Source organism: Chiloscyllium punctatum, chromosome 2 (assembly GCF_047496795.1).
Source record: "Chiloscyllium punctatum isolate Juve2018m chromosome 2, sChiPun1.3, whole genome shotgun sequence".
Taxonomy (NCBI): domain Eukaryota; kingdom Metazoa; phylum Chordata; class Chondrichthyes; order Orectolobiformes; family Hemiscylliidae; genus Chiloscyllium; species Chiloscyllium punctatum.
In genome coordinates, this window is record NC_092740.1 from 110,151,406 (window position 1) to 110,178,369 (window position 26,964).

The 26,964-nt window shown below is 38.9% G+C and overlaps 1 protein-coding gene across 1 annotated transcript in view; it reads left to right on the forward strand.

Annotated features, from left to right (window-relative positions):
• LOC140487787 (receptor-type tyrosine-protein phosphatase delta) overlaps window positions 1-26,964 on the forward strand; it is a 2,436,480-nt gene that overhangs the window by 1,202,529 nt on the left and 1,206,987 nt on the right. The window contains exon 7 of the mRNA XM_072587053.1: window positions 16,987-17,035. The gene's annotated coding sequence lies outside the window, so the exon portion shown is untranslated. The remainder of the gene's footprint in view (window positions 1-16,986; window positions 17,036-26,964) is intronic.

The following is a 26,964-nucleotide window of genomic DNA, read 5'->3' on the forward strand; positions in this document are numbered from 1 at the left end:
ATAATTCCTGCTTTCTATTTATATGTTTGGGTTTCTTTGGGTTGGTGATGTCATTTCCTGTGATTATGTCATTTCTTGAATGAAGTCACTTTCTTTTTCTCAGAAGGTGGTAGATGGGGTCTAACTCGATGTGTTTGTTGATGGAGTTCTAGATGGAATGCCATGCTTCTAGGAATTCTTGTGTGTGTCTTTGTTTTGCTTGTCCTAGGATGTATGTGTTATCCTAGTCGAAGTGGTCTCCTTCCTCATCCATATGTAAGGATATTAGTGAGAGAGGGTCATGCCTTTTTGTGGCTAGTGGGTGTTCATGTATCCTCATTTCCATATGCTTTCATTTTTTTGGAAATTGGTCTTATTTGTTTCTCCAGATTTCTGAGGTTCTAAAAACTTGCTGGACTAACTTAATTTAAGATATCTGGTTGGCACGGATGAGTTAGACTGAAGGGTCTGTTTCTGTGTTGGATAACTCTATGTGCAGGTTATGTGGATTTGTCATTCTAAATTGCCCAAAGTGTCAAAGGATATGCAAGGTAGGTGGCTTAGTCAATGGAAATACACATTTGCAGAGATAGGGTAGCAGTGTGGGTCTGGGTGGGATGCTGTTTGGAGGTTCAGTGTGGACTCAATGGGCCAAATAGCCTGCTGCCACACTGTATGGATTCAGTGATTCTATGTTCATTGTTAAAGGGGAAGCTCCCACCCAGGGTGATTCAGTTAGAAACTACCAGAAGCTTGAGGGGATCTGTTTTGAATAAATAAAGGCTACTTGACTCTTAGCATTCATATTAGCTATGTTGTGGATGTTCCTTTTAAAACAGAAAAGACAGTTTCAAAGGAACTGAAAAACAAGAACGCAGTCCATATTTGAAGTTAGGATTAGAATCTGCCTTCATCAGGCATGATACCTTGTATATTAGGCCAGTGCACGAACACACTGATGAGATGTATGTGATTTTCTTCCACACTGTAATTCCTTTGCAAACATACTGCCAGCAAATATGAATACGAATGTATTTGATTCATCTTTCCAACATGTTTTCTTTCCTCGTTATGCCCTGCTCTCCTGTGAGCTTTCTTTGTAGTGGTGTTTTCTTTCTTCCAGAGTTTATTTCAATCATCCAAATGGAAGTGACATTTGAAAGGTTCCTGCAACTCTTCTTGTGTAGCCTCCAGGCAATAACGTGTTTTTAAAAACATTGGCTTCTTTTGAAGGCTATACTTTTAAAAAGGTTCCTGCAATAGTAATAAAGCACATAAAGTGAAGGAAGGACAACCAAAGAGTTTAGACCTAGACAGAGCTGAAATTGAATGTGCAAGATATAGCATTCACTCCAGCAGAATAATTATTACTGCTTTTTTTTTGGAAGTTCTCATGAAACAAAATTATGCTGAAATGATTATTTAATTCATCCATTCATTACGTAATATATTACCTGTCGAGAGTCACTTTGTTAACTATCGGTAAGCGATTTCTGTTCCCAGTCATATGGATGCATCATAGTTTTCCTATTGATTATTTTTCTGGATAAATAATGCCAAATGAATACTTGACAGTCACAAAATAGCTTTTGTCTGCTACTTTCTGGAATTATGTAATACTATTTTATCGCAATGACAGCAATTGTGTAAAGGGCAGCTTATAGTATTTAACATTGGGAACATGTTTTTAGCTCAAAAGTATTTCAAGAAATTGTTCATTTGGTTTATTTATCTGTTAATATGGGAGAATGATTTGTGACTGCTACAGTTGGCAAGGAGTAAACACAAAAGAATAACTGATTTATGTTGGAAATCACCATGGAAGAATTAAAATAAACTATTTTTTTGTTTCGGAAATGATGAACACTTGATCCATTAATGCATTAAAATGCTGAATATTCAGAAAATTTGGCGCTTGGACCATATGATATCTTAACTGGTGAATTTGACCTCACATTAAGAGTACTACAGGCTTTTACTTTCAGGTCAAAATAAAGGTACTTTCTTAAAGCAAGACCTGGAAGTCAGAAAGGAGGTTAAGGCAGAGTGATAATGCCACTAGGCTGGTAACTCAAAGGCCTATGATAATGCTTTGGGGGCTTGGGTTCAAATTCCACCATGGTAGCTGGTGAATTTTAAACTCAATGAGTAAACTCTGGAATAGGAAAGCTAACCTTTGTATAGTGACCGTTACATTATCATTGATTATTGTAAATACTAATCTGGTTCACTCATTTCTTTTAGGGAATAAAATGTAATCTACCATCCTCATCTGGTCTGACCAATGTAGTCAACCCTTAACCGTCCTCTGAAATGCCATTCATTTCAAGGGAAATTCCAGATGGGCAACTAAGGCTGACCTTACCAATGATGCTCACAAAGATTGAAGAAAATCAGTTGTATGTGACAAATTGCTGAAATGTACTACTATTTGACTTGCCTCTTTATGGTTTGGCACTACAGTAAATGAAGATATAAATAGTTCTGTTGATATAAGGCCTTGTTTGAGGGGCTGAATGATATGTTTATTTTCCTCTTACTTATTTTATCCTCAGTCATTACCAGTAATGAAATAACTGCTATTTTTCTCTAATGTGTTCTGATTGCCTGCTATGTTGATATGGAAAATGAAACAGAGCTGCAACGCAGCTCAAAAGCTAGTCAGCCCATCCTGGTATAACATCCTTGGTCAGAGCAATTCAAAAGTAATCCAACTGTTATGGCAGATGGAAATATGAAACAAAATTGAGAATGCTGGAACACAGAAAATGGTTCCATCAGAAAGCTCACAGACCTGCAACATGAACTCTGTTTCTCTCTGATTGCAGATGCTGCCGAATCTGCTTAGCTTTATTCTCCAGCATTTTTGTTTCATGCAAGGTTTGTGAAGGTTTGTAGCTCAGGTTGAGGTTTAGGGTGTAGGTTAGCTCGCTGAGCTGTAGATTTGATATCCAGACGTTTCATTACCTGGCTAGGTAACATCATCAGTGGCGACCTTCAAGTGAAGAGAAGCTGTTGTCTCCTGCTTTCTATTTATATCTTTCTCCTGGATGGGGTTCGTGGGGTTTGTGGTGATGTCATTTCCTGTTTGTTTTCTGAGTGGTTGATAGATGGCATCTAGATCTACGTGCTTGTTTATGGCATTGTGGTTGGAGTGCCAGGCCTCTAGGAATTCCCTGGCATGTCTTTGCTTAGGATAGATGTGTTGTCCCAGTCGAAATGGTGTTTTTTTCATCCGTGTGTAGGGCTATGTAGGGCCCTAAAAAAGCCCTAGAAAACCTCAAAAAAGACAAAAACATTGTTATATTACCTGCAGACAAAGGTCGGCTCACAGTCATCCTGAACAGAAGGGACTACATCGAGAAAGCCAATGCACTACTCGCAGACACCAACACCTACCAAATGGTGGCGCTAGACCTGACACCACAATTAGGAAACAAAATTACAGATCTCCTAAGAAAATTACACAATTCCGGACAATTAAACAAGACTGAATTCCAGAAAATGAAACCCAACAGGACCAACACCCCACGATTCTACGGACTACCAAAAATCCATCAACCAGGAGCCCCCCTCAGACTACCCGGAACACCAACTTACTGACTGGCCAAAGAACTACACGCAAGACTGAAGTACCTAGTAGAAGAGTCACAGCACTCCATCCACTCCACCCAGGAATTCCTAAAAATCATCAAAAACACCAAAATATAGGAAGACGAAGCAATAATCTCATTTGACGTAACAGCACTGTTCACCTCCACCAACATCAACCTAGCAAAGGAAACACTCGCCATACTTTTAGAACAGACCATCACACACATACCAACCACCATCAATCACATTACCAACAAAAACCTCATGAAGCTAGTGGACCTGTGCCTCACCACCCACTTCACTTTCAACAACATAGTCTACAAACAAACCAACGGCATACCCATGGGATCTCCGCTATCAGGATTCATAGCAGAAGTGGTAATGCAAAGGCTAGAACAAACAGCCCTATCAATCTTCAAACCAAAAATATGGGTTCGCTACGTAGGTGACACCTTTGTCATCACAAAACGAAACAAGATAGAAAAGACATTTAACATCATCAACAACACCCTCACAGGCATAAAGTTCACCAAGGAGGAAGAAACTGATAACAAACTCGCATTTCTGGACTTCACAGTAGAAAGAAAGGACAAGGGAGAATTACAAACCGGAGTATACAGAAAACCGACAAACACTGACCAAATACTCAACTACACCAGCAACCATCCCAACACACACAAATGAAGCTGTATCAGAACACTATTCCAATGAGCCACCACACACTGCAGCACAGACGAACTTCGAAAAACAGAGGAGAACCATCTATACGATGTATTCATGAAGAACAGATACTCAAAAAACACAGTGCGCAGATTCCTCAAGAACAAACCACGACAAGCAGACAAAACACAGCCAGAAACCCTAAGCACCTTACCATATATCAAAGAAGTTTCAGAAATGACAGCCAGACTACTGAGACCCCTCGGAATCCTAGTAGCTCACAAACCCACCAACACTCTCAAACAAAAACTAACAAACTTAAAAGACCCAGTACAACCCATGGACAAAACCAACGTCATCTATAAAATTCCATGCAAGGACTGCCACAAACACTACGTAGGACAAACAGGAGGAAAGTTAGCCACGAAGATACATGAACACCAGCTAGCCACTAAAAGACATGACCCCCTCTCCCACGTAGCCCTACACATGGATGAAAAAAACCACCATTTCGACTGGGGCAACACATCTATCCTGGGACAGGCTAAGCAAAGACATGCCAGAGAATTCCTAGAGGCCTGGCACTCCAACCACAACGCCATTAACAAGCACATAGATCTAGATGCCATCTATCAACCCCTCAGAAAACAAACAGGAAATGACATCACCACAAACCCCAGGAGCCCCATTCAGGAGAAAGATATAAATAGAAAGCAGGAGACAACAGCTTCGCTTCACTTGGAGATCGCCACTGATGATGTTACCTAGCCAGGTAATGAAACGTCTGGATATCAAACCTACAGCTCAGCGAGCAAACCTACACCCTAAATTTTTGTTTCATTCCAAAACTAATCCAATTCCACTGCCCTCTTCCTGTGGCTTTGAAACTTTTCCTGCTTCAAACCTAAGTAACTTTCCCCTCTATATTTCAATGGCCTGTTCCTGTTGCAATGGATTCCAAACTTCAACAACTCAGCACAAAAACAAACTCCACCCTTTGTATTCTCTTTGCTATCATTGTAAATTGACTAGCCAACCAGAGTACATGGTCTTTCACTATTCATTTTATCTTTTCTCATTTAAAAAATGTATTCAAGCTCTTTTTTTGGTTCTATACTTCAATGAAAACAGTCCCTTGGATCTCTCAAAGCTTCTGACAAATTATCAATTATGTTTTCAAAGTTACTGTTATTATGTTATCAACACAGCAGACAATTACAACAGATTAGAAAAATTAACAGTTAATTTGTTCCTGGGAATGGTTGAGTGGAGAATAAACAACAAAGGAAAATAGGAATTGAAGTAGGCTATTCAGCCCTTCAAACAACATTCTCTCCAATTCTGTTTTCTCTTGTGCAGAGTTCCAAGATCCATGTGTGCCAGCAGTTTCCAAAACTAAACCTCAATACTGGGAATGGTGTAAGCATACTGATCAGTGTGGAAGCATTGACCACTCACTTTAAAGGGAACGTTGCCTTCAAATGTGTTTTGCCATTCAGTTAGAATATGGTCAATGTAGATATCCAATCACCTCTTTTATAAATTCTTACTTGAGATGAGGACGGTGCTGGCAAAGCTGCTACTCATTGTTTATTGCTTCTTAGCTTTGAGTAATTGGCTGCTTAGGCCATTCCAAAGTGGAGCTAAAAGTCAACCATATTTTTGTGGATCTCAGTTCACATGTAGATTGATCAGGTAAGGATGGCAGATTTAATTTCCCACAGGATTTCTTTCTCTAAAGGAATATTAATAAACCAAGTGGGTTTTTACAACATTTGGCAATGGTTACATGGTAACCGTTGCAGTTGCATTTTCCTTGAAATTCTGAGTGTTTATTAAAATCAAATTTCATCATCTGCAGCAGTGTCTTTCAAATACCAAATACCTAGAACTCTGGATTGCTTTTCCAGTGACAGTACCACCAACTCATTGCCTTAGTTTCACATCCCTTACTAGTTATCAAAAGTTAATTGGTCTCAGTGAAAATTCATAGCTTTTTGAGGGATGCTGTTCCCAATTTCCACCATCCAATGTATCAATATGTGTTCATGAGTATTATTTCCATATAATGCTCCATTTTATCATCATATCTCTTTGTTCTGGATTTTACAACTCGAGAACATAGTTCATTGGAATTAGAATTAGCTTTATTGTCACGTATTCAAATGAGTACAGTGAAAATTGTATAAGTTGCTGCTTATGGCACTATCTTAGGTACAAACTCCCTAGGTACAGCTTCTCAGCTGCAGTTCTTGGGAAAATAGAGAATCAAAAAGTCTAGCATTGCAGATTATCAGAAACACTTATGAAATGGAGAAAAAAAATTCAGCGCAGCGGTCTTCTAACCCAGTCCATACTGGCACCTGCCCTTCCATCTGCACTGGCCCTTGATTCCAAACCGCACCAGGAATCACCTCATGGTTCACAAGGCCAGGAGCTCTCCCTGAGAACATGCCAGGCCGAGGGACCACCACGATGGACAGCTGGAATATCGCCATGTCAGGCCAAGAAGACTCCATACTAGGCCGAGAGACCAGCATACCAGGCTGAGAGACTGCCATGCTGGGCTAGGAGGCCTCCATGTCAGGCCGCAAGGATGCCTCAATGGGTCTGTGCAGAGGCCGGGTGTTTGGAAGCTGGGAATTTTGACTTTATCTGCCCTTTATCATTTCAAGCACTTCAGTTTGATTTTTTTCCTCAATCTTCTCTGTAACCAAGCTTTTATTCAACTGAAGTAAGAGAGGCTCATTCTTTCACTAATTATGAGCAAATAGTAATGTTGGTATTTTTATTACCACATTACAGATAGACTGAAGCTTAAAATAATGTTTGACCCAAAAGATGCAACACTCTTTCATTACAACATGTAGGTAATCACATTTATGTACTTAAGTTCTGGAGTTTGACTTGATACCATCGTCTTTGATGCAAAGCTAGCAAGTCAGCCAGATAAACAGACAATAAATCTATTGATAATTAAAGTAGGAACTTCAAACTGAATAAATTTGAATCACGATTTCAAATGACGTACAAGCAATGGAAATTATGGTCACCAATCCAAACAAGTTCAGTTTAATCCTAGGATATGTAGATATGCCTTTGGATAGTGTTTTCCTATGTAAGTCCATTCACAAGCACACTGTAATGCAGATTACAAGGTAGAATTATATGCAATCAGTTCAAATTGCCTTTGATTAACATAGCATGAAGAAAGATACATGAAAGTTTATGCAGTTCAACTGTACAGCTTGATTTGTGCATTTGATTTGTTAACACTCATTTTATTTTATTTATGCTTAATTTTGGAGAAATTAGCTTTGGGACTAAGTACAAACGCGCATGTTCCCAGTACTCCCTAGTGCCAATTGTGATCAAATTTGAGAATTTCAAGTCGTTATCTTTGAGCTATGCAGCAAAGACAATGTGGAATTTTTTTCTATTCTTTCAGTATTGAATTTCTAGGCCAAGTTTCTATTAAAAAGCAAGTGGTGTTATATGTCTTAAAACAGTATTAAGGTAGATAAATTCTCGGGTCCTGATGGGATTTATCCCAGAATATTGAGGGAGGCGAGAGAATAAATTGTTGGAACATTGGCAGACATCTTTGTAACATCTTTGGCATAACTGAGGACTGGAGAATTGCTAATGTTGTCCCATTGTTTAAAAAAGAGTAACAGGGTTAATCCAGGACATTACAGACCTGTGAGCCTTACATCAGTGGTGTGTAAATTATTGGAAAAGATTCTCAGGGACAAGATCTATAAACATTTAGAAGCGAATGGACTGATTTGTGATAAACAACATGGTTTTTGTGGGGGAGGTCGTGCCTCTCTAACTTGATCAAGTTTTTTGAGGAGGTGATAAAATCAATTATAAGTGAAAAGTGGTTGATGTTGTCTAACTGGACTTCAGTAAAGCCTTTGTCAAAGTACTTCATGGCAAAGGGTGAAGTCAAATGGTATCAGGATGAGCTGGCCAGAGGGATACAGAACTGGCTCAGTCATAGGAGACAGAGGGTAGCGGAATGGAGGGCTGTGACTAGTGGTGTTCCACAGGGATCAGTGCTGGGACCTCTGCTGTTCCTGTTCTACAAAAATGATTTGGAGCAAAATGTAGCTGGTCTAATTAGTAAGTTTGCAGATGATACAAAATTGATGGAGTTGCAGATAGTGAAGAGTATTATCAGAGGATACAGCAGGATATAGATAAGTTAGGGGCATGGCCAGGAAAATGGCAGATGGAGTTTAATCTGGACAAATATGAGGTAATGCATTTTGGAAGGTCAAGTACCGGTCAAAATAATACAGTGAATGGCAAAAGTCTTTGGATTATTGATATACGGAGGGATTTGGGTGTGCAGGGCCAATAATCACTGAAGGAAGCAACATAGATAGATAAGCTAGTAAAAACAGGACTATGGAATACTTGTCTTCATTGGTAGGGGCATTGAATAGAAGGATAGACAAGTTAAGCTGCAGCTTTTTTAGAACTTGAGTTAGGCCACACTTGGAATATTGTGTACAGTTCCAGCCACCATACTACCAGAAGGATGTGGATGTTTTGGAGAGGGTCCAGAAAAGGTTTACCAAGATGTTGCCAGGTATAGGGGATTTTAGCTGTGAAGAAAGGTTGGATAGATTGGGTTTGTGTTCACTGGAATGTAGGAGGTTGTGGGACGATCTGACAGAAGTTAATCAGATTGTGAATGACATGGATAGAGTGGAAAGCACGAGGCTTTTTCGCAGGATAGAGGGGAAAATTACTAGGGGCTACAGGTTCAATGTGTGAAGGTGGCAGTTTAAAAGAGATGTGTGATGCATGCTTTTCACACAAAAGATGGTGAGTGCCTGGAATGTGCTGCCAGAGCAGGTGTTGGAAGTAGACACACGAGCAGCATTCAAGAAGCATCTGTTTAATATGGAAGGGCAAAATGTGTCAGTATATGCTTGGAGGGCCAAAGGACCTGTTCATGTGTTGTATTGTTCTTTGTTCTTTGTTCAGTTCCTTAGTATATGTCGTCCATATGCCAGCAACTCTTTTTCTTTGTTTTCTTTTCTCTTCACCCACATCCAGGCTTAACTAATTGACCACATGAGCTTCAAAAATAAGAAAACTCACAAAATTAAACGCAGAGCATTAAATACTGAAATTGCAAAAACTACATTTTAATTTAGTTAAGATCTTGATATTTAAAATATTCTAACTGTGCAAAAGGAGGAAATAAGTGAAGTGAACCAATGGAACTACCGAATCACAAGGGATTTTAGCTTTGGCATAATGGTTTATTAAATTTACGCATTAATTTAGCCAAGGGAAAAAAAATTGCACTTGTCTTGTGACTTTTTTGATTTTTGAAGATGTGTCACAGTCAATGAAGTTGTTTGGAATTATAGCAGACTCTTTTGATCTGCAAAGGTGAAAATGGCTGTATTCTTCATCAGTTTTCTTTGGCAGAAATCTGGTGGGTCAAAATATATCACAGATGATCAAGTTTTGGATGAGCTGCTAGCTTGAGAATTCCTGTGATTGAATTTTCTCTCTGCCTCTGATACATGATCGCATCCAAAGAAGCCCCAATTTGGTTGTGCTGGGTGCTATGATCCTCAGCGAGCTTCTCCAGGACTTGTTAATGTTAAAACTGCTGAATAAAGCATTTAGAATTGTTCTTGTAGTTCTTCTTTTGACCACCATGACAACACACCCAGTCTCAAACTTGCCATCGAAGATTTGCTCTCACAAGCAAGCTTCAGAAATACTGGCTTCAAGATCAGAAGATAGCTCGAGTAAATGTGCTTAGCATTTTGGCATGATGCTGATCCAAGTTTAGTATACCTGGAGCTAAGTGGCAAAGACACTGGACAGAATTTTCCCGGCCCTTGGGCACTGTAGGCAGTGGAGAGAAATTTGGGACACTACAGTGAGAATGAAACAATTACATTCTCAATGACTGGGGAAAGAAAGTCCAATTTTGCCCTTCAGATGTCAACAGCCTGATGAGAGTTTTGCTCATAAGCAGAAATGGTATAATTTCAATGTAGATGCATCTCATTGTTCACTTAATTTCATCTCATTTCTGAGCAGTTCTCAATTCTTCTAGATGTTGTTGAGGTGGTACCAAACTCAACTTTGAACTCCGAGCAGTTACATGACAGATGCAGCTCACCGCTTGCTTCTCCAGATCTCCATCTTAACTGGCATTCACCACATCTCATGGCACACTGCATGGGTAGCAAATTACTCCACTTTTCATCCCTGAAGTTGGCATTGGCAAAACAGCAGTCGTAACACATCACAATCATCAAAGGTGGAAGAGCTCAGAAGACACTTCAGCACTGAATGACTGAAGTCAGGAGCATTGCAATGCAATCAGGAAGCTCCAGCCAGGTCATTCTGCCTGTAGAGACACAAACCCATTTCATGCAATAGCATAGGGCGCATCTCAGTGTTCTTACCTTGTTGTCTTAGCACTCTATCACTTTACATTTCCTTGGATGCTTAGTGCACCTATGTTTTGACTTTTAGCATATTGCTGCTTCATTTAGTACTTAAAAATTCATAGCATCTCTGTCTTACTATATTTTTTAGGATAGACTCCACCGCTGGGCGACTGTGTGGAGTTTGCACATTCTCCCCGTGTCTGCTTGGGTTTCCTCTGGGTGCTCCGGTTTCCTCCCACATTCCAAAAATGCAGGTCAGGTGAATTGGCCATGCTAAATTGCCCATAGTGTTAGGTGCATTATTTAGAGGATAATGACAGTGGATAATGCCTAACAACATGAGCATGAGGGGAAAATGATTGTGAAATTTGATTTTTGATTGTGAAATTTAAAAAAGTGGATGAGAATATGAGAAACCTCAAAACTGATGGACTTAACGAGGAAATAATACAAAAAGGTACTTGAAGAATAGGGGTGTACGGACTCTTGATTTGCAGACAGAGTTTAGAGCTCACATTGAGAAGAGTGACCTTGATAGCGTGTCATCCTCTACCAAATCCCAACAATGCCATTGGGATGAAAAATGGCTGCATGGTGGACCATGAGTGGAGGCTGGGACCCATTCCAAGAATTTCACATCAATTGTGGATTCAGAAATTCCCTCATTAAAGTTCCTCATTCGTCTTAATTGTACTCTTAACCTAAGGGTTGAAGGACATCTGAAACCTGTTGCTATCTTGGATGCTTTTCAGAGCCTTGCTCATATAACTTCCATCTGCTTTCGAGCGTATGGAGTGGCTGCTTAACTCTGGCTTGGTAATCATATAACAGTGTCCTACAACTAACATGATAGTCGATCAGCAAAATGATGTTTAAAGTGTATTTATATTTACAAATGTAAAGTGTTTTTGCAATGAAGTGTCATCCATTCTACCTGTGTGTCCTCAGCATTCTTTTACCGTGTTGCCTGAGTATCTCTAGATGCAATTGCAGGATCCCCAGCAGTATTGGAGGCAGCCTGTTCTACGATGACATGGAGGATTTAGACTAATGGTGCAGAGGGCATTTGTGTCTAGAGGGCCCAGATATGTTGCAGTTGAGTGGATTTTCTCCTCAAATGGGATGATGACATAAATGTCAGACATCCTCTTCGCTCTCTGCCTGTTTTTGCGATATTTTCTGCTGCAGTGAGACAATTGGAGGAATTAAGTGACAGTGCCGGCAAGTGCCAGTGAGGGAGCAGAAAAGGTGCAGAGGTATGCCAAGTGACTAAATGAGGAGATCAGAGGGCAGAAGGAGTTGGGAATTTGCAAGGAAGACTGGAGAAGGTGATTGATTGAAGATACTTCATGCATTAGTGAAAGTGGATGACCATTAGTCTTGGTGTGATTCCTTATGTGTAATAGAATAGTGAGAGTGAGTGTGAGATAGCAGAGAGAAAATTACGACATTTATCCTTGTGGTGTTTAGAGAGTTATTGACCTCCTTCTGCTTTGTAAAAACAATGACTGCAGATGCTGGAAACCAGATTCTGGAGTAGAGTGGCGCTGGAAAAGCACAGCAGTTCAGGCAGCATCCAAGGGGCAGTAAAATCGACATTTCAGGCAAAAGTTCCTGATGAAAGGCTTATGCCCGAAACGTCGATTTTACTCCTCATTCTGCTTTGCTAACTATTTTCTCTCAGATGGGACACCGTCCTCATCCAGGTGGCTATCCCCAGCCAGGCTGTCAGTGTCTTATGCTATGGCCTGATTTGGGGTCTACAACAAAGAGGATGGCCCTCCTCTTCTCCATCTTGAGTACCAGGAGCTGTGGTCCCAGTCTGCAGACTAGGATGCCAACTGTACTTCCACATCCCTCTCCTCTGTAATAACAGTTGATCAGCAGACTTTGAAGGGTAGCTGCTGGTTTTCAGTATTATGCACAGCTGGAATTTAAAATTACATCGACGGTGTGAAATACAGAAGGTGTCTGCAGCGGTGAGTATTTCTGCCTCTGCAAATTCCTGATCGAATGAGAATGAGACTGAATACATAGTGAATGAAGTGAGCAGTGAAAGATTATGTGAAAATAATCAGTATTGGCTGAGGTAGGACAAAACTCTCCAAAATGTGCCGGAGCTCAAAAAATGAGAGAGTTTCTTTTATTACTCTATAGATTTTCAGTTGGTGGATTGGACATATTTCACTTCATTCCTGGACTGATATTCATTGTCTGCCAAAGGCTAAACTTGCTTTGGCAATTCCTGCTTTTGTCTCAATATTGATTGAAGGAAGCATGAGGAAAAAGACTTTGAATATTAAATACTGATTTTTTTAATGAAACTCAACAGTTATCTTGAGCATGTTTTAATGATGATGTTTGAAGATTAACTATTGAACAGGATATTGAGAAGAACCACCACATTCTTTACCAAATTATTTCATTGGAGTCTTTTACATTCATCTGAGAGAATAGAGAGAATGTATTTTGTTTCTTGATGGCATTTCTACTAATGCCACATTCCCTCATGACAGGATTGGATATCAATCTAGACTTTGGTGCTCAAGACATTTGAAAGGGATTGGGACTTGAACTCTCAACTCATTGGACCTCAGATAACACCAAATGAATTATATGTCATGAATTTACAATTGCAGTTTTCTAATATTTGACACAGGTTTAGGCATTAATTTGCTTATTGTCATGACAGGGAGGAAATAGTTCTTGAAATGATCTTAATAGTAAAATGCACCTGTTTTGAAATCTTGTTTTAGTGCACAATTTTGGGTTGAATAATTGGTTAGAACAAATTGCACTTGTCCAAAATTTTCAGAACAAATTTTTAGGTTCCTGAGGCATGTTGCCAAGCAACCCTTGGGTGCAGCGTTCATAATTTCTTGAAAGTGAAGTGAAGTCACAGATAGACAAGGTGGTAAAGAAAGTGATTGGTATAATTGCCTTTATTGGTCTGTGCATTGAGAGTAGGAGTTGAGGGGTCTTGTTGCAACCAATAAAGAAGATTGGTTCAGATAATTTTGGAGTACTGCATTGAATTCTTGTCTCCCTGATATAGGAAGGATGTTTTGAAACTTGAGAGTGTTCAGCAAAAATTTACAAGAATGTTGCCAAGGTGGAGGGTTTGAGCTATGGAAAGGTTTGAACTACAGGGAGACGCTGAATACGCTGGGGCTTTTATCCCTGCAGCATCAGAGGTTGAGAGGTAACCTTATAGAGATTTATAAAATTGTGAGGGGCATGGATAGGATAAAGAGACACAGTCTTTTTTTTCCCTGGGGTGTGGGAGTCCAAAATTAGAGGGCATAGGTTGAAAGTGGGATGGGAGAGGAATAAAAAGGGACCTGAGGGGCAAAATGTTCACACAGAGGGTTATGCGTGGATGGAGTAGGCTGCCAGTTGGAGATGGGTGCAATTACAATATTTAAAAATCATTTGGATGAGTCATGAATAGGAAGGGTTTAGAGGGATATGGGCCAAATGCTGGTAAATGGCACTACATTAATTTAGAACATCTGGTCAACATGGACACGTTGGATTAAGAGGTGTGTTTCCCTGCTGTATAGCCCTATGTCTCAGTAATGTACCTCTTCATGGTACCGTACTTGAGATGTTCTGCAGTGACTAATTTACTTCCATGTGACTGTTCAATGTTAGGAAATATCTTCAGGTCATGTGCTACCTAACAAAAAGATGTTCACACTTTTCAATAAGGATTAATAAGTATTTTGAAGCAATAAGATGATAATTATTTGGGTACTATGACTTGAACAAACTTCTATCTTTTATCAGGGAGGCATCTTGCACTAAATGTAGGCTATAACATTGCTTCAGTGTAAGATACCATCATGGTTACCTTGCAGGCTCTTTTTCTGTCTCATAAGATGGTGATTTGCATCATAGTGTTCAAATTTGTGTTGAGAATTATCTATTATGGCCCAATCTGGCAGTCTTTTTTACGTTTGCTGCAGAGGAGCACAGTGGCTGAGAAAGAATAGGATTTGCTGGCTTCTGTTTTCTTTGGACATCTTGTTCGGAAGATGAGCTTTTTTTTTCATTTCTTCCCATGGACTTCCAAATATTCAGTCTATGGAGGTTGCAGTTGTCAGCTACTGTCTCCCAGTTGTCAATGTCACCGTCTACATATCCTCCTTGTTAGTGTCCTTGTAACAGAGTTTTAGATACCCAAGAGGTCATGACCCACCGGCCAGATCCTCATGCACAGTACCTTTGAATACATGGCCATTATCTACCTGATGTGTGGCTGGGTCAGCACAGATGATGTTGGCATTAGTGACGAGTGAACGCTAATGGGATCAGTATGCCGTATGACCCCTGAGTTGTGACTCTTGTCTTGCTAAGAGTCAGCATCACAGAGAAGAATGTGGTCAAGATTGTCAGTACCAGAACACAATCTATTGCTATTCTTAAGGGATTCTGATGTTGCCCCTATTGATGAGCGGTCAGTTTTCTTCAGCACTTTAAACAGACATTTTCTGCTCACACATCTGAATACCTTGGTGAAATTGATGAAAATACTATAAAGCTGACTTCATCTATGGAGAGAGAAACAGAGTTAATGTTTCAAGTTCAAATTCAGTACAGTTCTGAAGAAGAGTCATACCAAACTTGAGACAAAATTCTGTTTCTCTTTCCACAGATGCTGCTAGACATGCTGAGTTTCTCCGGTATTTTCTTGTTCTGATTTCAGATTCGGCACTATTTTGCTCTTATAAAGCTATCTCCTTTGGCCATGGTTTTTCTGTTGCAACTGCTGGACTGAGACAATCATGTCATTTGGGGATCTTCCCATTGTGAAACCCCTCTGGGGTGTAGTGTAGAAAGGTTTAGCCAGGATATATAGTCTGAAAAGGGGATAATAGACAAATACTTCTCCCTTAATGTTCTGAATGGAAATGCCTTGTGAGTTGTTAGAGTAGCCCTCATCACGTTAATTCTTTTAGAAGGTTACAATCTTTACATTACACACATCTTAGGGCAATCCCTCCTCCCTCAAGCAGAGGAGGAGAAGTCCATACATATACTGCAGGATTGCTGGTTTCCTATGCTTGATGCATTCATACAATCTACCATGGACACCTGCAGCCTTGTCCATGACAAGAAAGTCAATAGATTTACAAAACTTCTCCACTGATATATCCAGCTCTGTCTTCACAGGCAAACTTTCCATTATTCCAAGAGCTGCCTCCATGGCAATGTTCTTATCAGAGTACAACACAAAGTAATATTCTACCCATCTCTCCAACAGTTTCTTACAGTTAGTGATGCCCTGTGCTGTCCTTTTGCTTTCAATTGAGCTATTTTCATTTTTGATTTACCTGTTGCCTTATTAATCATCCCTTCTCACATGTCCTGGCATCCGTGTGTTGAAGGTTATTTGGATATTCTGGCAAACTTCTAACTAATAGGCACTGACACACTGCCAAGAAGTCTGTTGGATTTTACTTCAAGTGGTTTTTAGAGCATCAAGTCTTCTCATTTGGACCTCTCTTGTAATCAGTGACACATTGCATCACAGTGATGTTAACTATGAACCTGTCAGAATTTTTCTACTTTTTCTTCCCATATGTTGATGGTGCAAATGAAAAGCTGGTATCTCAAAATCTATTCTATTTTGTTCTGTGCTCTTGTTAGAAAGTGAGAGAGCACCAATTCAATCAAGTAGAGGTTGGATTTTGATTTAGTCAGCAGTATGACAAACTCTTTAATGCCTAAAGAACCTGAAGGAAATTGTTTTGATTCAAGTAACATTGCCTGAAAGTGAGAAGGGGGCATCCATATGAGCTTGCAATTTAAAGTTTAAGGAAAAACATGTGAAGTATCAGAATTGCCAGTTTATTTTAAAGAAAAGATGCATGATAGTATGTAGCCAGGAATTCTTTGTTCCTCATCTAACAACAAGGATTTGTATAGTTGATGATTATTGAATCTCAAAATTTCAGTATGTGTTGGAAACTGCAAATAAAATCATCCTGTCATCCAGTGTTATGCATTGCTTTACTGATACTTTCTTTTGTCCCCTCAGTCATAGAAATAAGCAGGTCTTTCTTTCAGTAACGCAAAGTCATTGCATAAGAACTTAGTTTGCGCTGTAAGTGAAGAAGAATTATGTACAGTTTCTACAAATGCATCTGCCCTAATTTTGCTGTCATGCATTTCACCAATGTGGTTCTGATTATTTTTTTAAAACTCCTGGATGATGTTTTTTTTGTCATTTCATTATTATCATGATTCATACATCTAATTTTACTTCTGGAAATTGTGTTCTGTTCTAATTTCTGTTCTTCTTATTTCAAAGGTCTCAGGATAGAGCACATTCCATTGACTTTCAAACAAGCAGACTCAGGGTAAAGTAAATAACTTTTCTTCCTGCTTTCTTGTTCTAAAGGTTAATTAGCAATTTGACAGAGGAGTGCTTATTTGGATCAAATATGAAGTTGTGTTGGATACACATCAATATACAATAGTCTTATAGTAATTTGCTATAGCTGGTTACTCTGCTTTATTTAAATATGTACATAAACTATTTTTACATTGTGTGCAATCTGTAAAAGCGGACTTTGACTCAGAGGTTGTGTAACCTGATTATTTTCTCTTGATTTTATACAGCAATGGCTAAGGATCTTGTTGCAATACTCTGTTGTTGGTTTATGCTTTGGTGACTCTATAGTTTGTCCACATAATTTGAAGCAGCAATTCTCAATTTGTTGTGAGACTATGTCTCAGATGTACTCAATTTATTGTCCATAAGCAATGTTCAGGCCTTTTATTTAGCATTTATAATCTGGCAATGTGTATTACTGTCCCTGATTTTCAGATCACATTGAAAGAAACATTTGTTTCCCATAATTTTTTTATAATCTGTATGTATTCCTTGTGAGTGAGATAGAGAAAGAGGTGTCGCAATATCTTATGCAGTATAAATGCTGAAAGTATTTTCTTGCTCAGCAGGTACATGTGATTGCCTGGCTAACTAGTACAATGAGTATAAGTTACCTGAATGCTAGAATGTATTAACATTCAATTTATGACGTTAGGCAGATCATCCTTTTGAACCCTTTTACCATGTTGTTTGCTGGGTGGATATGATACACTTGCAAAAGACAATAAAGGATCCATGGCAATAAATGGATATGTCAGTCTCCAAATTGTAATGTGTCAAACGACAAATAATGAATGTTAAGGTTGATATACAGTTTGCAAATCATCCAAACGTAATGCTGATGTCCTCTGAACCCCTTAGCTAAAATCTTGTACATACTTAGCTAAAAGCTTGTAAATCTACCAAAACTTCCCATTTTGCTGTGATCATTTGCAATATTGAATGAGACCTCCCCATAAGACATCCTCTGATTGTAATTTCCCTCTTTGTAACTTTTGGAGTTTAAAATAAAATGGGAATTATTCCATGCAATTTCTGTTGGGTATCTTACAAATTGGTTGGCTCTATTGGCTTGATTGATAGTGTGTGGTACAGAATAACACCAACAACACCAGTTCAATCGCTATGCTCGCTGAGATACTTCTTGGTGTCTTATTGCTTGCCTTGCCCTAAAGTGATATTATGGCATAGCTCATGATTTAGACCATTCAACAAAGAAGTCCATATGTGTAAAGACATAAATCCCCTAAATGATCATGGGAGATCAGGTAAACCCTAACAGAAATCCTGTTTCCCAACTTGGTAATGCAATACTCTCCGAGGCCATCTCTTAAATAGTATATCTGTAATTTAGTTAAACTTCTGTTAAGTGCAAACATTTTGAAAATGTTTAACTAATTACTTTCCACCTTCTTATAACTGGATCTTTGTTTTCTGCATGGGATTGTGCGTCTGAGCATGTTAGTATAGAACAAAGGGAAATTAAGTAATTTGTCCACTATATTCACTAATACACTTATTGTTTTCCTGAAAATGTTTATCAGTAGAAGTAAAGCTATGAATTATTTCTCTGCTGTGATAAAAGTAACCTGACACATTTGAAAGTGTCGTACACTTATTTTTAATGAGATGCATTATTGAAGTAAAATTCTTAGGGAGTGTTATTAAAAACAGTTGAAATAGCATTGTCGTTATTGTTAATGTTGTTTGAAAGCTAAAATAATAAAGAGACAAAAATACATTGAAATTTTGACAGATTGGAGTGAAAAGCAAAACGTTTATTTAGGTAAGTTTAAAGTTGAATGATACTTAAATGGAGAAAACAGGAGAGATTTTTTTCTGCTGTTTGTCTTTTGACTGCAATAGCACAAAGAAATGATTTGTTTATAGGAGAAAATGCTGCCAGTTAACTGGAAATAAAATATACGAATCAAGAAAATGACAATAAACTTTAGAATTGAATTAATTTCATTTGAGTGAATCAAAATCAGATCTATTTTCTGTACCTTTTACAATCTTTCATCTCAGTAATGCATCCAACAATACAAGCCAAATGTGCAGCAAACACATAACTCTACGCACACAAAGAAAATTTGCCCCCAAGTGGTTAATTTGGAAGAATCTCACAGATTGACTGTATTGGCATATGGGAGTTGCAATATATTGTTCGGGAATGGTAACAAAATTAATCTGCCCTTCAATTTAAGAAACACACAATGTACATTCTTTCATGCACACCGTACTGTAAAGTTTGTCAACAACCTAGAAAGTGTTTAGTGTCAAAAGGACAAATAGAAACAAGAGGAGGACATGAGAGCAATGGTAAAGAGGAAGGTCTAGCTCCAATTGTACTTGCACTTGTAATTTAAATCTCATTCTGCCTGTTAACAGACTTGAGGAGTTTGATTTGAAAGCTCTAGATGTTTGTGAACCTCAGGCTGGATGCCTGATCATCACTGGCATTAGATCTGATTCACATTAAACTTGACATTGCAGAGGATATCAGCAAATTGTTGAAATGGTGCAATAGTTTGGGCTGCTTGCATCATCTATTGTTGCACTGTGTTGTTACTTGAAAAGTTTTACTCTTAATGCTCATTGCGTAGAAGTCATTTGAAGATCCAGTTTGGCATTACTTGTCATTTCTATTTATTCTAAAATTAATTAGCAATTAGAAATGAAAAGGGAGGTCTTTTTAGCTTAGAGCTTCAGCACTACATTACTACGCAAGGAAACAGAGTATTTTTGCCAGTACAAATTTATGGTCTACACAGTTCATTCTATGCACTTTACTTGCATATCTTTATTTTCTTACATTTATTTCTGTTTTTCTTCATCAAGTCTCCTATGTGGTTATGCAGGGGAGGGAGGAAGGCTTGGCATCAGAATTCTTTGCTTATCATCAGAAGATAAACCTCCAAGGTCTTAGCCCCAAAACTATTGCAATTTTCCCTGGTTTAGGACAGGTTGTCAGCTGTGAGCTTGGTTGTAAGAGGATGGATGTGCATCAGTGAAAACTCATTAAAGCTGGGACAGATTTATGGCTGATAACACCACAGCGGATTGTTGCTTAAAGTAATACAGGCACCTGAGTATTTGCTTCTAAGTTAACCCTTCAACAGCTTGAACCAACCCTCTGCCCATTGAATATTATTGACTCCAGATTAGTTTAGCTAGAGCAAACTATTTTATTTTGGTCTTCCTCAATTTGTTCCCCAACTCGCCCTCAGTATTCATTACCTGCAAAAGTTACTTTCAGTTTCCCATCAGGAATGTTGTGGATAGATAGAGGCTCATTGTGTCTTAACCTCTAAGATTGTTTTTCCTCTGTACATGACCTGTGTCTGCTTGACAAGTCTTCTTGTGGTATAGGTGGGATCTGTAAAATTCTATGCTGAATAATTCTGTTAATTCCCAAGTGGTATGAATACTGCACTTTTGATTTTGTTTTTTTATGGAACAGTTAACACCCAAATATCAACTTCTAAGAAGCAAAACGTTCGAGTGGTTTCAAGGGCGATTCAGATATAGAACTAAAGGGATGAAAATATATATGGAAGAAAATGGTAATGGTGTGCTGACTTGAATGATCAGCCATATTGAATGGCACAGTAGGCTTGAAAGACTGAATGGCATGCTGCTTTGTGTGTTTCCTTGAAATTTTGATAATTGTTAACACAAATGTTAATAATAATAGTGTAATTTTCAATACAAATTCAATATGCGTTAAATTAAAAGCGAAAAAAAAAACTGTGGGTGTTAAAGATCTAAATTTAAAACAGGTAGTGCTGGAGAATCTTAGGTTTGGCAACTTCTCAGGAGGGAGAAATATTGTTAACATTTTGAGTCCAATTGGACTGTCCTCAGAACTAAGGAGAGGTGGAGATACGATGGGTTACTGAGAAAGGGAGAAGGGCATGAGATCAACATGTAAGGCCAAGAGTAATTGAGATTGGAGATTAAAGGTGTCAGAGAACAAAACTCAAAGGGAATGGTAATATTTGTAGAAGGGACAAGTTCAGAGTATGTCAACAGCAGAAAATTGATTATTTCTGACTGAAAGCAAAGATGCAGACAATGGGGGAAACAACGTATCAAAATGGTCTGGAGTTGTTCCTCAGGTGCTAGGTTGAGTATAATCAATCATATTTCCCAATGTAATGGCTTGAGTACCAAACTTTGATGAATAAATAATCTCAGTATTCCCAAGTCTTTCGCCTCCAACAGTATTGATGATAGCAGAAACTACAGTCATGTTGAAAATTACTCACATTTTGGACCAGCTTTCAAAGGATGCAGATCAGAATGGTGTTTGCTGACTGGAAGTTGGCATTCTCAGTTGTAGTCATTTTCAATGCCACTGATACGTCATGGAGTACCATTTTTTGCCATTTTGACAAAATGACACTGGACTTGAATCCTTAACTCAATTTTTTTTGTCTCCATTGATGCTGGCAGTTTCTCCAGCACTTTGAGATTTTGTTTCCAATCTTGAGCAGTTCCTTGCTTTATTTTGTTGCCATAAAATACATTCATCTTTATAAGAAAATATCAGAATAGAGACTTGTTGGTAAATGAGAGAAACCTGAGAAAAGACAATAATTATTTCCAATGGCGACTTGCAAAACATATGTTTCCACTGGTGAAAATAATGTTACAAATACATCTACATGATCAAAGTTTTGATTATGCTGGTGATAAATCATTACTTACCAAACAATAATGAGGCTGTAATTGATAAACATTGTTTCCATTTTGGGGAGAGACATGGACTCAACGCATTGCAATTTAGTAGTGGATAGTGGAATATTCAATTTGTCTGGATAATGCTCCAATGATCAAGTTTATGGTCTGCATTTTTGGAAAGAAATATAGAAAATAGGAGAATGAGTCAAACATTTGACACAGCTATGCACTGCTGAATAACTGAGGAAGCACATGAATTACTTGGAATGAAAGTTATTAGACACAAACGCAAATGGGGCTATTTAAAGTAGACTTTGTACTGATTTGTCAACCCTTGCTTCAACCTTGTTGGAAGCCAATGCGATCTCAAAGAAAATAACTGCTTGCTTTGTCCTTACTTTTCCTTAGAAAATACTGAAATAGACAAACATAGAATCAAAGCACATCAGTTTTATGATGTCACTTTTTACAGGCAACACAGCTTCATAAGAGATATGATGTTTTAAAATTATTGACAGCATGTATTTTGCAATATCCAGATGATGTAAAGATCACATCTTTTTCTTTATTTTATTTTTGTCTGGAATAGAAGGATATTGTTTTAAACCAAGGAGACTGTACACAGTAATGTCTATAGTTTTAGAATTCATGTTCACCAAAGTGCATTGAGAGTTTCTGTAATGTTGCATTTTGTTAAAATAGTGAGAACAGAAGCAAATGCACAGAGCCAATCGTTTCCGAATTATGGGAAAAATGCTGAACAACAATGTTCTGATTGGCTTCTGACCAGTTGTCATAGCTTATGTGGAGTCAGTGTAGTGTAGAACCACTTAGTCTACAAAGATAAAGTTTCAAAATATCTGTCTGCCAATTGTGTGGCCATACTGGAAAGTCTCCAGCAAGAGCTAAGGATCTTCCATTCATCTCTGTTTGGAAACCTTCTATTGAAGGATGAAGAACACCTTCAAAGACAGTGAAAGGATAAATTCTCAACCAATGAATGGAAGAGAGTGTTAGTTTGCAAACAAGGAAGAACTAAAATAAATTGAAAAAAAAACAGAAAGAAACAACACATCAAGATCTGTGGTCCAAACTGTGTTTCCCTTAATATCCATTGACTTATCTGTCTTTCCATATGTCTGACTGTGAAGGGAGGATTTTAAGAAGGGTTAGAGTTTAAGTTGTAAAGTCAGAAATTCAAATTCAACAAATATCAAAATTGCTGGTGAAACTCAGTAGATCTGGCAACATCTGTGGGAAGAAAACAGGTTTAACATTTTAAGTCTGGTGACTCTTCATCAGACCTGATAACAGCTTAGAAAAATTGGTATTTAGACTGAAGACAAGGTTGAAATGGTGGGATAGGGAAGGGAAAGGTGAGTGGATAGGCAGAGATGGAGCCCAAATAGAGGAGGATATGAAAGGGGTACATGAGGAAATTATTGATTGTAGGTCAGGATGAAAGGAAAGTTGAATAAGTAATAATGAGAGCTGAAAGTAGCAGAGAATTAGTCTGTGCTGAAAGCAACCCATGTCGTAACAGGACTGGATGTGGGTTTGGGGGTGAGTAACAAAAATAAAAGAATGGAATCAGGCTCTAAGAAGTTACTGTACTCAATTTTAAGTCTCAGAGACTGCAGTGTGCCCAAGGGGAAAATGGGATGCTGTTCAAGTTTGTGCTGAGGCTCATTGTTACATTACAGCAGGTTTGCAACAGTAATGTTGGCATGGGAACACAGTGATGTATTGAAGTTGCAGGCAACTGGACGCTTTCAGTTATTTTTACCTGCAGAATATAGGTGTTCTGCGTAACAGTCACTTAGTCTGTGTTTCATCTCCCCATTGTAGAGAAAACTACCCGTGAACAGCGAATGCAGAAGAGTATGTGAATGAATTACAGGTAAATCGCTGTTTCACCAGAAAGATATGTCTGGGTGTTGGATAGTGAGGAGGGAGGAGGTAAGCGGCCTGGTGCTGCATCTTCTGTGATTGCATGAAAAGGTTCCAAAGAGCCATGGGGACCTACCCCTGTCTCACTTTCTCTGGGCTCCATCTTCACGTATCCACTTTCTTCTCTGTTCTCCAACCATGGAGCCTTGTCTTCAGCATAAATACCACCTTTTCCTGGCTGCTACTAGTTCTGTTGAAGAGTCACCAGATTCAAAACATTAACTCGGCTTTCTTCCCACAGATACTGTTCAACCTGTTGAGCTTCAGCAGCAATTTCTACTTCTGTTTTATTTTAGTAATCCATATCTCCTAATGCCAATGATTAAAGACAATTTCTTTAAAATAAACAGTTATTTTCTTGTTAAGTCTACAAACCTAGTGAGTGTTTCCTTTTACCCTGAGTTCGTCAGTCAGGTAAATTGGGAACTTTGACTAAACCTTCTCACATTTATTATGATTCCAGTAATAGTAGGCCTAAATTTCTAATGCACTACCCCAGTGACTAGAGACTCTATTCTCAATATGTTCCCGAATTACAACTTTGCATTGATATAAAAACACTTTATTTTTAATCAACTTGTTCAGGCACACCTCCGTGATATGGCACTAAAACCTGAGCTTTCCAGCCTGGATGTGTAGGCATTGCTATGGTATGACAAGAGCATCATTGAATTGTTTTCATCATTGCAATTTTCAGCAGGACATGATGCTCCCTGGTAATCAAGCAATGTTTTTCTGAAATAAACTTTTCAGTGTGTCCAGATCACAAAAGTTGAATGCATTCTGCATCAACCAAGATGGAGTACTATGTGATTGTACTATTTGTCAGAATACTCAGTAATATTGCCAATAAACCTTAAATTACACAGTGCAAAATGAGATTGATGCCTTTGATCAATCTCAGAGCTGCTGTGTCAGCTGGATTCTCAATTAGTTTGCTCTTGTGAGACAAATGATAGGATCTCCGCACATCGTAGTTTGGTGCTGTTCAGATACTTAACATCCTGTCACATGGAGAAGCTGACTTCATACAATAACAGCTCACTCCTTTCATTTTGTTTTGTTTGGCCAGCCATGGAAGGCTGGCAACCTGGAACAGCAGCAGTCAATTATTGACAACCAGTTATGCACCAAACAACTTACTGACACCAAGCAAGGGACAATGAGTAGAGGGTGATGGAGACAGAGGGTCTGGATGTAAAAGAGAAGGTAACACAGGAGAAATTATCACAGTGTTACTTTTCTTCAGCGTGCTTTTAATAATTCTAGTGCAATTTGAAACAGTGCTGTGTGAATGCTGGAGTATTCAAGTATGCCAGTTACAACATGGAATGATCCTTTAATTTTATACAACTTGCTCAGCTGTGTGTTGGCTCACAGTTCCTTTTGTGTTGGCCACTTGGAGGTATGTCAGATGCCTCTGGCACATACCCAGTTTCAGATTTCCATTCCATTAACAATATAGTCCAAGCCTGACAATCATGATACTGCCTTAAAATTGTTTACATTTAAAACATTGTCAGTGAAAGATCTATTTTCGAAGAGTGGCAATGTTAGGAGAAATCTGCAAATGGCACTCAAATATGGGTCTTCTTCCAAGTGCAAATAGTTGATATTGATTAGACCTGTGCTTTTTTTTGGGACCCTTTATTTTATTTTTACTTGTGTACTTTTGTAGGAATAGCATGCTACAAATTCCATGTAACTACGATGATGTGCTCACGAAACAAGGGACAGAGGTAAGGGAGAATCCAGTTTTTTTTTAAAGAATGAAACTGATTTGGATTTTGGTAATGACACTTTTTTCTAATTTCGCTCCAAGGGGAAGTTATTGTCCATGAGCCTAATTTAGTATTTGGATGCTATTGGCAAGACTGAGTTTAGTAAAGACTATGCCATTTCCAGAGTGCTATTCAATAGGGCACTGATAAATTAGAGCAGAACAACCAAGATAATTCCCAGATGTCTTGGTTTAGAAAAGTGACTTGGATGTAAATGACATTTCCACTAAAGTTAAAAATCACACAACACCAGGTTATAGTCCAACAGGTTTAATTAGAAGCACCAGCTTTTGGAGCGCCACTCCTTCATCAGGTGGTTGTGGATGACACAATTGTAAGACACAGAATTTATAGCAAAAGTTTACACTGTGACGTAACTGAAATTATACATTGAAAAGCACCTTGATTGTTTGTTGAGTCTTTCATCTGTTCGAATACCATGAGAGTTTCACTTCTTTCATATGTAGATCACCTGTGTGAGTATCTCTCCAGCTATGTTGAAGGCATCTTGCAACCTGTTGTACAGGGGATCCCCAGCTTCTGTTGCGACACTACGGATTTCTTACAGAAACTCAGCACCCACGGACCAGTCGAACTGAGAACATTCCTCATCACAATGGATATTTCAGCACTCTACACCAGCATCCCCACAATGACAGCATCACTGGAACAGCCTCAGTACTCAACACCAACAACTGCCAATCTCCAAACACCATCCAACAACTCGTCCGCTTTATCCTCAATCACAACGTCTTTACCTTTGACAACCAGTTCTTCATCCAGATACATGGAACAGCCGTGGGGACCAAATTTGCATCCCAATTTGCCAACATCTTCATGCAAAGGTTTGAACAAGACTTCTTCTCTACGCAGGACCTCCAACCAACATTATACACCAGGTACATTGACGACATTTTCTTCCTCTGGACCCATGGCGAAGAGTCACTGATAAAACTACACAGTGATATCAACAGGTTTCATCCCACCATCAAACTCACCATGGACTATGCTCGACTATCTGTCTCATTCTTGGACACGTGCATCTGCATCAAGGATGGACACCTCAGCACCACACTCTACCGCAAACCCACCGACAACCATGCAATGCTACACTTTTCCAGCTTCCACCCAAAACATATTAAAACAGCCATCCCCTATGGACATGCCATAAGCATACACCGGAGTGTGGACATGGATACCGCCATTACACATGGGCACCTCCCACCATGTACATGGCAGGTACTCATGTGACTCAGCTAACGTTGTCTATCCCATACGCTGCAGACAAGGATGCCCTGAGGTATGGTACATTGGGGAAACTGAGCAAAGCCTACAGCAACGGATGAATGGGCATCACACAACAATCAACAGACAGGTTTGTTCCCTCCCAGTTGGAGAACACTTCAGCGGTCCAGGACATTCGACCTTGGAGCTTCGGGTGACCATCCTCCAAGGCGAACTTCGGGACAGGTAGCAG